Source organism: Cynocephalus volans, chromosome 13, assembly GCF_027409185.1.
Source record: "Cynocephalus volans isolate mCynVol1 chromosome 13, mCynVol1.pri, whole genome shotgun sequence".
NCBI classification, from domain to species: domain Eukaryota; kingdom Metazoa; phylum Chordata; class Mammalia; order Dermoptera; family Cynocephalidae; genus Cynocephalus; species Cynocephalus volans.
The window spans coordinates 3,995,545-4,008,072 of NC_084472.1; the positions used below are offsets into that span (position 1 = coordinate 3,995,545).

Sequence of the window (12,528 nt, forward strand, 5' to 3'; positions counted from 1 at the left end):
TCCCCAGAGAAGCAGAACCAATTGTGTGCATGTGTGTGTGTGTTTATGTGTTTATGTGTATAAAGAAATTTTCTATAAGGAGTTGACTGACAGTTATGGAGGCTGACAAGTCCTAACATCAACAGTTGGCACACTGGAGACCCAGGAGGGCCAATGGTGTAGTTCCAGTTTGAAGTCCAGAGAAAAACAATGTCCCAGCTCAAAGGCAGTCATGCAGGAGGAGTTGCCCCTTAATTGTGAGAGGGTCAGCCTTTTTGTTCTATTCAAGCCATCACTAACCAGTTTGGAATGGTGGTGTTACTGGGGAGGGCAGTCAGCTGATTCAAATGTTAATCTCATGCAGAAACACCCTCACAGACACAGCCAGAATAATGTTTGACCAAATGTTTGGGCATCCTGTGGCCCAATCAAGTTGACACATAAAATTAACTATCACAATCATGAATGCTAGAAATTGGCAGACAGCTGAAAATTGTCTTGTGTTTAGGCAAAATTTCACAATAAAATAAACTCTCAGTATATACATTTATTAAAGTTACATATGCATATTATTATCCAAATCAATTTGTTTATGAAACTCTCTTTTTGATTGATTATGGTCTCATTACCTGTCAATAAAAAATATGTTTGGATTATATAAGTACAGTCATGTGTTGCTTAACAATGAGTATACATTGAGAAACGTGTTCTAAGGTGATTTCATCATTGTGTGAACATCATAGAGTGTAACTTACACAAACCTAGATTGTACAGCTCACTGTAAACCTATAATTTTATGAGACCAGTATTGTATATTTAGTCCATCATTGACCAAAATTCATGTGGCACATGACTGTATATTTGAATAACAAAATTCTCATTTTTTCTGAGGCACCAGCCTCAGTTCATATTTTATGCAAATATTTGTTGATGTGGTACAGAGCTTTGATTAAGCAAAGAAATAATCACCCTATATAATTGAGTTGGAAATAGTACCTAAAGGTACTATTTGTGTCTATGGACATTAGTCTAAGTTTGGGATCTTTAGACCTACTTTTCTAGACCAAGTTTAATGGAAACATAGAGGTACACCTAACTGGTTACCTCGTGCATTTCAAACCATGTCAGGAGGCCACAAGAAAAGAGAAGAAAACCATCGGTTCTGGATGAGTGTACAACTAAGTGTTCCTGTAAGGGAAGTCAGCAAAGTAGTTGACTTTTACAGTTGCTAATGTTTCTTTGTGCTTCTCCAAAGACTTATTCACCTCCTTCTTCGGTGATGGCGGGTACTTGAATTAACTGTTCAAATTGGAACACAGCAAATGACTTGAAGGCATATAAAGAAAATGGTGGTGGGGATAAGATGGTGAACCATTGTGAGCACCTAGGAAAGAGCACCATTTCCAAAATGGTTTAGTGAAAAATGGTATTTAAGAGCAAACTGAAAATGTTGGGTTGGAGGCAGAAGAGTGAGCAATGAAAGCTTTGAAAGAGCAAAGTAACGTGCTCGACTCAGTGTGTGCTTGAAATAGTTGGTCCAGCAGCTGCCCGCATCTCTCATTACCAGTGACAGCATTGGTGAAGGAGTGAATCGTGGAAAATCTCAGCAGGGCTGGCACTTTTCTTTCCTGTGTTCTTTAGTAGGGGATACAGTTGTAGACTTCTCAGAAACTCCAGGATGGAGCCATGGTTCTGCCTGTAGGTGCTGGTGCCTTTGCTGCCAAGCCTACTGGGATAATTACTGACACCACCTCAGTTTTGTATGGAGAAGCCATTGGCTGATACGGTTTACTCTAAGAAGCGACATTTGGCATGGGTGGGTGGGTTTATGTGTATCTGTCCTGAAGTGTTTACTGGAAGTTCTACCAGAATTTAACCAGAGCTGTTAGGAGATTGGACTACCACTCCAGCTGAAGGTTTTCAGGTGCAAGAAGGCTGAATAAAAGTTTTGGTTTTTGATTTGCTCCTACAGCAGCCTACATACACACTGGCTTTTGTGACTACCTGGAGCTATCCTCATATATTCCAAAATTAGGAATAATTATGAAATGATTCCAAGAATCCAGTAGCCAAGTATGCATGGCTCATAAACCATATTGTCATTCTCTGCACTTACCTTCCTCAGTGGAAAGCCAGGCAGTGATCCGTTTGGTTGCTTTCCTTGCTGAATTCTAGTAGCAAGTTACCCTGGTGAGGTCGAATAATGTCAGTAGCCATGTCAGGCATTTGGAAAACCTATAGGCAGAAGACTTTAAGATTGGCCTTATTGAAGAAATAATATTCTACTAATGTTAAGACATAGATTCATGGCTTCTAGCACAGAGTTCACTGTCGGCACCTGCTGAGTGTTGTAATTGATGTTTTCCTTTGGTTTCCTTAAACAGTTCCACCTTAGCTAATGTCATTACCTTTCAGAACTTAGAAAGAGTTATTGTTTAATGTTGAAAACTGCTCCTGATTATTTTGGCCATCAGAGGACCATGTGAGACAAGATAATAGAAAAATTGTCAAAATCCATCTACTCACATGCATGCTACATTTAGATTTATGAAGCCCTCTCCCAAGGCAGAAAAACCATACACCTGGAAAGGGTGGCTAATAGACATTTAGGTGTCTGGAGGCTGAGTATAGGTATATGCACATAGTTGTTGTCCTCTTTTCTTATTTGAGCTTGGTTTCCACAAACCTTGATAACACTGAAGAGCAAACATTCAGAAGAGAATAAATTTCCTACCATCAGGACAATACAGTCAGGTAGTAGAGCAAGTAGTTCCTTACCAGCTGTGACTTAACCTGACCACGTGCTAACTCATTAGTACCCATCCAGCATCTGCCACTGATTAGAAGTAAGCAAGACCCAGGACAAGGTAAAAGTCAGAACCAGTGCCAGAAAAGTCACAATATCAGGCATCAGATGCCTGGTGTGGGGATGAGTAATGCTGGCAAGAGAGGCCAGGTACACTTGTTTCTCCGTTTCTGTGAGAACCAAAGCTGCATAGCCTCCTAAATCACTTATTCTCAAAGGGTGGTCTCTGGACCAGCCAGCCTGCGACAACTTGCTAGAAGGCAAAGGCAAAGGCCCCAGCTCAGATGTACTCATTCAGAAACTCTGGGTGGCGGGGCCCAGCAATCTTGTTTTAACAAGTCCTTCAGGTGATTTTGATGCATTCTGAAGTTTGAGAACTAATAAAGAATCCGACCCCGCAGGGGTGAGATGAATTGAGTTTCACTGATCATCTTTCCGTGACGGCAATCCTCAGCTAAGATGAGGGAAAAGAAATGCTGATACACCTCCACCCACCAATATCACAGGTAACTCAAGGTACTAACAGCTTTTTGGGGTAGTTATTTTTTAATTCCAATTTTTTCTCTTCTGTTAAAAACTGAAATATCAAAGAATCCTCTAGAAATTCTCTACTAGGACCAAAAAGAAAATGAAATATACAGGACAGTCTGGCATTTGCTTTTGTGCTGTGTTACCCAGAGTGTTTCTCACTTTGCCATGGTTGAGAAAGAGAGTTGGCAAATGTGGGCATCCCACTTCCAGAATAGAGAGCAGAACCAGTGTTGCCCAGATTAGAAGGAGGGAGGCAGGCGCCCCGTCAGAACACCTGGTTTCTCCACTTGCAGAAGGTGCTGTCATCGCCTAACCACATCTGCAGAAGGAAGTACGTATGGGCAGCCCCTTCTCCTGCCATGTTGAAGATCACCAGGTAAAGCAAGAATTTTAACTTATGCAAAACAAAGTCATAGCTGTGGCTCAAAAACCTAAATTAAATTCTGGAAATTATAAAGCTTTTAAGAGATTGTGCATTTCTTTACATCTATGTAATTGCAACAGTTCCACTTAATACACATTTAAAAGCCTACTGCATACAAGGTGGCATCCCTTAATTATGCTCCCCTCGTGCCACCTCCTGGTCTTCTGCCTGTGACCATTCTACTGAAAGAACTTAGGGAAGAAGGAAGAGAAATATTCACTTTCCTTTTCTTTGTCATAGGAGCACCAAGTTCAGTCATTCATTTCTTCCCAGAAACTCTGAGAGTACAATAATGGTTCTGGAAAATGGGAGCTGAGTGCATTCTTCCAGCCTTGAAAAGCTCTTAGTTTTTTTCTGATAGTCCAGTGTTGACCGTGCTGAAGGCATATTGTCTCTCAGAAGAAATGGAAATTCTTAGTGGAGTGACCTGTTAACCTTCATGAACCCCACATGTCCTGAGGGAACTTGACAGAGGGGGAATCTCAGCTGTGCAATGAATTTCTCAAGTCCAAATCACTTTCTCTGATTTGAGAGTGAATTGAAGATTGTTTTGAAGGCTAAAAGCAATTGGGCTTAAAATTGAAAGCAGCCACTTATTGAGAATGAGGGTTAAAAGGTTGCATGCTGGATAAGCCCCTTGTTTTAAAATAATGAAAGAGATTCCTAGAATCATTGTAATTTTGCAGTTCATGGATTTTTCTTATATTTTTAGGTAAATTGTGTGTGTGTGTGCATGCACATGCACACCATGTGAGTGGTGTCTGTCTTGTAGAGAACTGGGTAGAAAAAATGCCCAGGCAATTCCTATTGATAACATTTGGCACAAATTAGCATATTTTGACTGGCTGTTTGCCTATCTAGTGGACTTTAAAAAAGAAAATGTTCTAACAGGCTTGGGACTGAGTTTGCAAGCATAGAGTGGGCCTGGCTTTAGTATCACTTGCAGCTCCCACTAATTCAGTTCAGAAGGTACCTGACCTGTGGCATGAGGGAAGAAAGACATAAGGAGGAAAAGCCTGTAGCACCAGGGGAAGGATAGACTCCTGGACAGCCAGTTGCCATAGACAGCACAAAGCTGGAAGGAACTGTGAGGGGAGCTCACGCGATTCTCGGCATAAGTCAGAACAAACAGACTCATATAAAGGAAATTGCCCCTCACACTACTTTTACAGAAAATTTGAATTTGTTTTTTATTTACTTAAGGTTTCGATTTGTTGCTTACTCTTTTCCCTAAAATGGTTTCCCCTCACACTTGCATTTCAGTGAAGAATATTTTTTTCAGTGCATTTAAGTAATGACAAAATTTGCATTTCTGTAGACTCCAGCTGTCTGGTTATGTAAATGATGAGCATACACTATATTGTATTTTCTGAAAGCATGTTTGCAGCTTGTTTAGCTAAGTGTTAAATTTATTTTAGAGCTCCTTTAAAGAATGCTTCTTTGGGCATGGCTGGTGAATGGTTGCCTGGAAATGTACCTAAAGGCAGGTAGCAAAGCTTTACATCTATATTAAGGAATGCCCATTGATGATCAAATCAACTGTGTCACAGGCCAACCAAATGATCCTGAATCCTTTCAATTAGAGCCACCTGATTACCACAATATCTTCGTCTTTTACCCCTTGTTATCTTTATTCTGTCAAAAGCAAACAGGCTGCCTTCAGTGTCATGTCTCTGGGAGATTTTCATTTCCTGGCCCTAGCCTTCTGATGCAGAAATATTTCTTCGCTTTCATACCTAGCTTTATCCTTTTCAAAATGCTTTCACCTAAATAATCCCATCTAGTTCCCATCAATGGTTGATGTTGACGTAATTTCCATTTTACAGATGGGTAAACTGTGGTTCAGCAAATAAATTGAAGACTCTTCTTAAATTTTACAGTGAATACCAGGATACAGATTCTTGTGCACGACTCCTGCCCCCATCCCCAGCAGTATTTTTCATATTTCTCCTGTGCAATGTTGCCTTTTTATCACCTCAGGCGTGGCCGCTCCTGTTTCAGGACCCTAGAGCTCCCCAGGGCTGCTCAATTTCTCCTCTCTTCTGATTAGTTTTCAGTGGTTGTTATTATTATTATTATTATAGAGCTGAAACTCATTAATACTTGAGCATCGTCTACATCTTCTTTTGTATTTTAAGCCTTTTAATGTCTAATTGTGGAATAAGTGGCTTTTTGTCCTTATTAAAAGTAATTTCAGGAACTATCTTGGAGATGGGTACATCCTTCACAAAATCCCTTGAATCAGGGTGGCTTAGAGGAGCGTGAGGTGAAGGAGGATTCATGATCGCTTCCTCTTCCAGTGGTTGCCTGTGGCTGCTGCCACCCTGCTGGGCGTGTGTGCAGCAGATGAACTTCCACTAACTTCCTTCCAGATTGATGTCTGTTTTGATTACTAATTAGATAAATCTATTTCTGCATGGCTAGTAGCTACTGCTCTGTGGATTACTAGCTCATACCCTTTGTCCCAAGTAAATATTTTAAAATACTTTGAAGAGATCCCAGTGAAATTTAAATTTCCTTACAAAACTTCATTTTAAGAATAACAGGCATGCATCTTATGCAGGAAAACTCACAGCTGTGATCAGTGTTTCTGTGCGTGAGAGCCACATGAGTTACTGTGGTCCTGTTGGCATAATGGATGTTTAGCAGAAAGCATTTGCATATTACATTATGAGGCTTCCTTTCTGGCCTTCCTGTATAATCAATCACAGAGTTTGTTAGAAAGTGCTTGCATCAAAAACATACTTGTAAGGCCAGCGCTCTGATCGCGCCGATGTGCGCCGGAAGTAATCAGGGCCACAGCGCCGCGGCGCGACGGCCGGACCGTGGGCTGGCACCGCTATGCCGGTCACCGGGAAGACTTTCCGTCGGCGCCGGGCCGACTCGGAGTCGGAGGAGGATGAGCAGGACTCAGAGGAGGTTCGATTAAAACTGGAAGAGACCCGAGAGGTGCAGAACCTGAGGAAGAGGCCCAATGGGGTGAGTGCTGTGGCCCTACTGGTGGGAGAGAAGGTACAAGAAGAGACCACTCTAGGGACGATCCCTTTCAGATGAAGACAGGCAGTATGGTGGACATGAAGAAACTGAAAGAAAGGGGCAAAGATAAGATCAGCGAAGAAGAAGACCTCCACCTGGGGACATCATTTTCTGCAGAAACCAACCGCAGGGACGAGGATGCAGACATGATGAAGTACATTGAGACAGAGCTAAAGAAGAGAAAAGAGATTGTGGAACACGAGGAACAGAAAGTCAAGCCGAAGAATGCAGAGGACTGTCTTTATGAACTTCCAGAAAATATCCGTGTTTCCTCAGCAAAGAAGACTGAAGAGATGCTTTCCAACCAGATGCTGAGTGGCATCCCCGAGGTGGACCTGGGCATTGATGCTAAAATAAAAAATATCATTTCCACGGAGGATGCCAAGGCCCTTCTGCTGGCAGAGCAGCAGAACAAGAAGAAAGATAGACATCCTTTGTGCCTACCAACATGGCTGTGAATTATGTACAGCACAACAGATTTTATCATGAGGAGCTCAATGCCCCCATACGGAGAAACAAAGAAGAGCCCAAAGCCCGGCCCTTAAGAATGGGTGACACAGAGAAGCCAGAACCTGAGCGGTCCCCTCCTAACCGCAAACGTCCTGCTAACGAGAAGGCCACAATGACTACCACTATGAGAAGTTCAAGAAGATGAACAGGCGGTACTGAGGTGTGCAGTGTGATGTAAATAGCACCTTCCCTACCCTCCCTCCCGTGAGAAAAGGCTTCCTGGAGAGAAGCCTGCTCATTTACTAGCAGACAGTTCCAAAAACAGACTAACATTTTGAAACAAAACAATGTGCAGTTTTCCTACTTGGAGATGAACTCTGTTCCTGTGAGCATTATTAAAACTTGTTTGTAAATAAAAAAAACAAAACATACTTGTAAGTATGGGGCAAAATAGCACTTGGTGGAGCTAGGGTGCCCCCAACATCCCCTCATCCTTTGGCTTTTCGCAGTGGTGGAAGCTGGCCTGCTTCTGGCCCTGTTTCCAGAAGATCAGTGCTAGAATTGGAAGGATCTTGTATGCCTAAAACTATGGTAACCCCAGGCAGATTCAGGATTTTAGAGCTGCTATGTTTTGCCTGGTTCCCTTTACTACAGTACCTCCTGAGTCATACCAAACAGAGCCCCAGTTCTTTTATCTTCATCAGTGTCATCCAGAACACCACACAGCTCCTCAAAAGATGGGCAGGCAATAGTGGTATTTGCATTGGTTCTTGCACCTTAGTGTGGATTTTACTATGGATATTCTCTGAGAAGTCATCTCATTCTATTTTAGGCTCTCTGAAGTTTTATTTTGACATACTTACTTCCCTTAGATAACAAACATTTTGTTCTCAAAATGCCTAAGAGCGTAATTTACATTTCCCTTACATCACTCCAAGGAGATAACCGTCCCCTGGACAGTTACCCTAAGCTGACCTCTGACTTGCTAATTCTGAATCTCAGGGGTGTGACCTAGAATCTGCATTTTCACAAGTGCCAGTGATTCTGATGATCAAACAAGTTTGAGTAATGGAACTGGTTTCTTAACAAATATCTATAACATAAATACTATCTTTAATTTTTTCTCCTAATACTTCTTAAAGCAATTGCCACCTGCATTCTATCTCTAATATTGGAACATGCTTTTTTTTTTTTTTTTCCTCCTTTCTGTAGGTGTGGTAGTCCGTTTGTGTTGCTTATAACAGAATACATGGAACTGGGTGATTTATAAAGAAAATTAAATTTATTCCTTACAGTTTCTGAGGCTGGGAAGTCCAAAGTCCATCTAGTGGTGACTACAGTGACCCAGGGGTCTCACGTTGCAAGGTGATGGAAGCAGAGAGAGCAGAGAGAGAAAGACAGACTCTCCTCTTCTTTTAAAGCCCTCAGAACCATGCCCTTGACCACCATTTTTAATTCATTCGCTATGGCATGGTCCTACAATCCAATCACCTATTTAAGGCTCCACCTTTCTATTACCATAATAGGATTTCCCACCTTCTTAACAGTCACAGTGGGGGCTAAGATTCTAATACATAAACTTAGGGAACACAATTCAAGCTTCAGTGAGTTTTGAGGGGACATAATTCAATCCACAGCAGTAGGCAACTAAGTGAATCATATGGATCAGATTGTGTCCCTTCCAGAAATCCAGAAAGCATCACTTACTTGCTAAAGCCCTTCTTAAATTACAAAGCGTTGCAAGTTGTTTTTACAATTAGAGAACGTTCTTGAATGAGTAACCATAAATAGTTGATCTTTTTTCAAATGAAATTAAAAAAAACAAAGTTAAGTGGCTTGCCTGAAGGTGCCCAGCAAGCCTTTGAGTGTGAATAGATCCCAAAGGGGATGTCTTGATCAGTGCTCATCCTGATTTCACAAGGAGAAACAAAACTGGAATTAATCAAATGTTTCAGACACTGTGACTGAGATCCACTATTGTAAACGATGTAGATAGCTAATGGGATAAAATGGTGCAGGACCCAGTGTTTGAGATTCAGTACTAAATCTGCCATTGACCTCTGAGGGTCTAATTCTAAAAACTGAAGTTTTAATATTGAGTGGAAAACTGTATATTAAATTATTTCATGCATAGTGATTGTTTCTGATGGTAGATTCTTGTCTGATGGTTAAAGATTTGAATTCCCCTTAGTGACTGCCCTCTGTCTGGCTGTCAGGTGCCTCCTGCTGGTGTGCTGTCTTCATTTTTAAAGGGTCAGCACATCTTTGCCTATCTTTTAGGGTCCATTTAAGACCTGAGAAATATTTCTGTGGAAATTATTTCTGAAACACCTTTGAAATATTTATACTCTGGCTATTGTTTGAAGAATGGGAAATCAACTGAAGTGGCATTGTATTAGAGGCAACAACTGCGTAATCACAGGCTGATGTAGCTGCCTAGCTACCAGCCCATATCAGATCCTTCTTCTCCTACTCACCCTAAAATTGCAGGGGATCAGATGTGTACAGTAGGAGGTCAGCTGTTCAGTTCTGTACAACGCAGAATAAATCTCTGGGAAATCAATAAACAGCAGCTGACAAGGCTGACTATGGGAAAATTAAAGGCTGACAACGAAGGCTGGTGAAAGGTTTGACTTTTCAGCTTAAAAATCTTAACAGAAAAATCTCTGTTTTTTGTTTTGTATTTTTAAATAAAAGGTCCTTACTTACTGTTTGTATGAGTAGATAATTAATGAGAAAAAAACAAAAGTATTTCCCATCCTAGTACTTGAATGTCTTGGTTCAAAACTTGCATAACTAGCAATGATATTTCTTTGTATTTTGGGTGATTTAGAGTTTAATAATGTGGTTGGTTGACAGAAAAAATAATGAATTGTTCTCTTTGACTTCCTGTAGCTTTGGATGTGAATGTTGTTTTTCCTTTTCTCTAAAGTTTTGGTGGCTCGCTGGAAGTACAGTTGCTGGAAGAGAAGCTCAGTCACTGGAAGCCCTGTCTCCTTAGTGCTTAACTCCATGGTAACACGCATGCACTTAGAGATCCACACTGACCTCATTACCTCTGACTGCCAGGGTTTTGAGTAGACATTTTTCAACAGGCACTAGGAATATGAAAAGATTCAAGAGCTAAGTGCTGCCCACTTGAGTTTGGAATCTAGAAACCAAGAGTAAATATTAAATGCTTAATAACAATGTAAGAAGGCTAATGGCTGAGTGGTCCTGTTCTGCACGTGGGTTAATGCTCAAGTCCTTCAGAGAAGATGCTTAGGTTATCAGTGGCCATAAGAGCAGGCTTCACAGAGGGCTGGAAACAGGCTGGGCTTTGAAGGGCAGGCAATCCTTCAAAGATAAATGGAGAGGAGAGAGCAAGGACATTTCAAACAAAGGAGTGTCTACAGTCTCCACCTTCATTTCTGGATTGGTCTCGTGTGCTGGGTGAGAATTCATGCTGAAGTACGTAAAGCGTGGAGTAGGTCCCTGGCACATAAGGGCTCAGTAAATATTAGCTGTCATGTGGAAGGACATGTTTAAAAGATGAGGCATCATGGACAATGAACAAAGCAGTTGTACCTTCTTGGCTTCCAAACAGCTTTTTTTTTTTTTTAATCCTAGGCACCTGAAAAAGCCAATTACCTACTCAAGCTAGTGTCCCGGTTTTGCCACCAAGTAGCTAAGAAACTAAACAAGTCACCTTTTGCTTTATACCTTGATTTTCTTCCACGTGAAGTGTGTCAGTTGGACTAAATGATACCTGGTGTGCCTTCCATTTTGAAATCTAGTAAATTTACTTTGCTGTAATGAATGAAGAAAACTAGGATTGAGGACAGCAAAGTTAAATTATTTTGCCACTTCTTTTCTGAGTTATGTTTTTTCATTTAAACTGTAATACAAGAATGTAAACTTTATTTTTAAAAAAAGTTTCAAATATTTTCATTGCCTTTTTATTTTTTTCTTTTCCTCTCTTTAATTATTTTTTAATTGGAACATAATTGATTATATGTATTTGTGGGGTGCAGTGTTGACTGTCAGTATCTGTGTACAATATGTGATGATCAAACCAGGGTAGCTGGCATATGCGTCATGACGAAATGTGCTCCTTCCTTGTGTCCATTAACCAATTTCTCCCTCACCCCTCTCCCCACAAACATAATTCCCCCGTTCTCTCCTTCTCAAAGTACAAGGTACTACTGTGTTTGTGGTTTTCTTTATTTCTTTGTTTCTTTGTTTCTTTCTTTGCTCCCACTTTGGAATGAGGACATGCTGGTAAAATGCTAAATTATTTGGGAATTAAATTTCAAGGACAGGTATACAGATCAGAGTTGGGTGGGTATTTCTTATATGTAAGTATCTATACCATCCTGAGATATGCAAAGTAGGAAGTCATAGAATATCTGTTTTTAGAAATGTTTTATAGTAGTTGTGATGCCTGTAATGGTACACTATGCAGTGACAGGAGAACATTCTAGACCAAGTGACTTTTGGGGTCACTTCATGATTTATAAGATAATTCCTGTCGTCTTTTTCTTATATAATTACCAAATTAATTTTCCTAAAACCTCTTTGGTCAAGTCATTTTTCTGCTCAACAGCCTTCAGTGACTTTTTGTTTCACAGAATAGGCACAAAAGTATTAGTCTTTCTAGTCTGGTGTCCCCTTCTTTTCAGTGTTATCTCTTACTATTTTATTTTATGAAATTTCTGTTCCCACCAGTGTGACTGACTCCTGTTTTTTTCCCCACCATTCTGGTGGTGTTGTCATTAGTCTCTCACAGCCTAGCCAAACCTTCTCCATTGTGAAAGACCCCACTCAAGAGGGGTTACCATGAAAAGAGCATGAGTTGAGGAGGAAATACTCAAATATTCATATTATGATTCTGCCTCAGCTGGTGGCCCGTGGGAACAGAGTGGGCAGGTGAGGAGGGTCAGGTAGAGGGATTAGAAGGCCTTGAAGACAGGAGGTCGAGATCGGGGAGGGGTAAGAGCTAAACTGAAGATGTTGGGGTTGGCTTCCTTTGAGGCTTATGGTGTCTTTGAAACCAACAGTTTAAAAAGGAGGCATGGAAGGAATGTAAGGTTTTTTTGTGCCTGATCCACTATTAATGTGCTTCATTTAGGCACCGAGATTATAGACTATAGGAGATGAAGAGCAGGAGAAAGGTGTGGGCTCGAGGTTGGACTCATTAGGAAGGTGTTTGGATGCTGTGGAGGTAATCTGGCAAAAGTATCTTCTTGAATGTGAGGAAAGGGGTATAAAAACACAAAAAATACAAAAAGTCTCAGAACAGGCATTGAAGTCTTTCCTCTCA

At 40.9% G+C, this 12,528-nt stretch overlaps 1 protein-coding gene and 1 pseudogene across 4 annotated transcripts in view; both read left to right on the forward strand.

Annotated features, from left to right (window-relative positions):
- PTPRM (protein tyrosine phosphatase receptor type M) overlaps positions 1 to 12,528 on the forward strand; it is a 784,215-nt gene that overhangs the window by 396,746 nt on the left and 374,941 nt on the right. The gene's annotated exons all lie outside the window — the stretch shown is intronic.
- LOC134362082 (splicing factor C9orf78-like) lies at positions 6,546 to 7,614 on the forward strand (annotated as a pseudogene).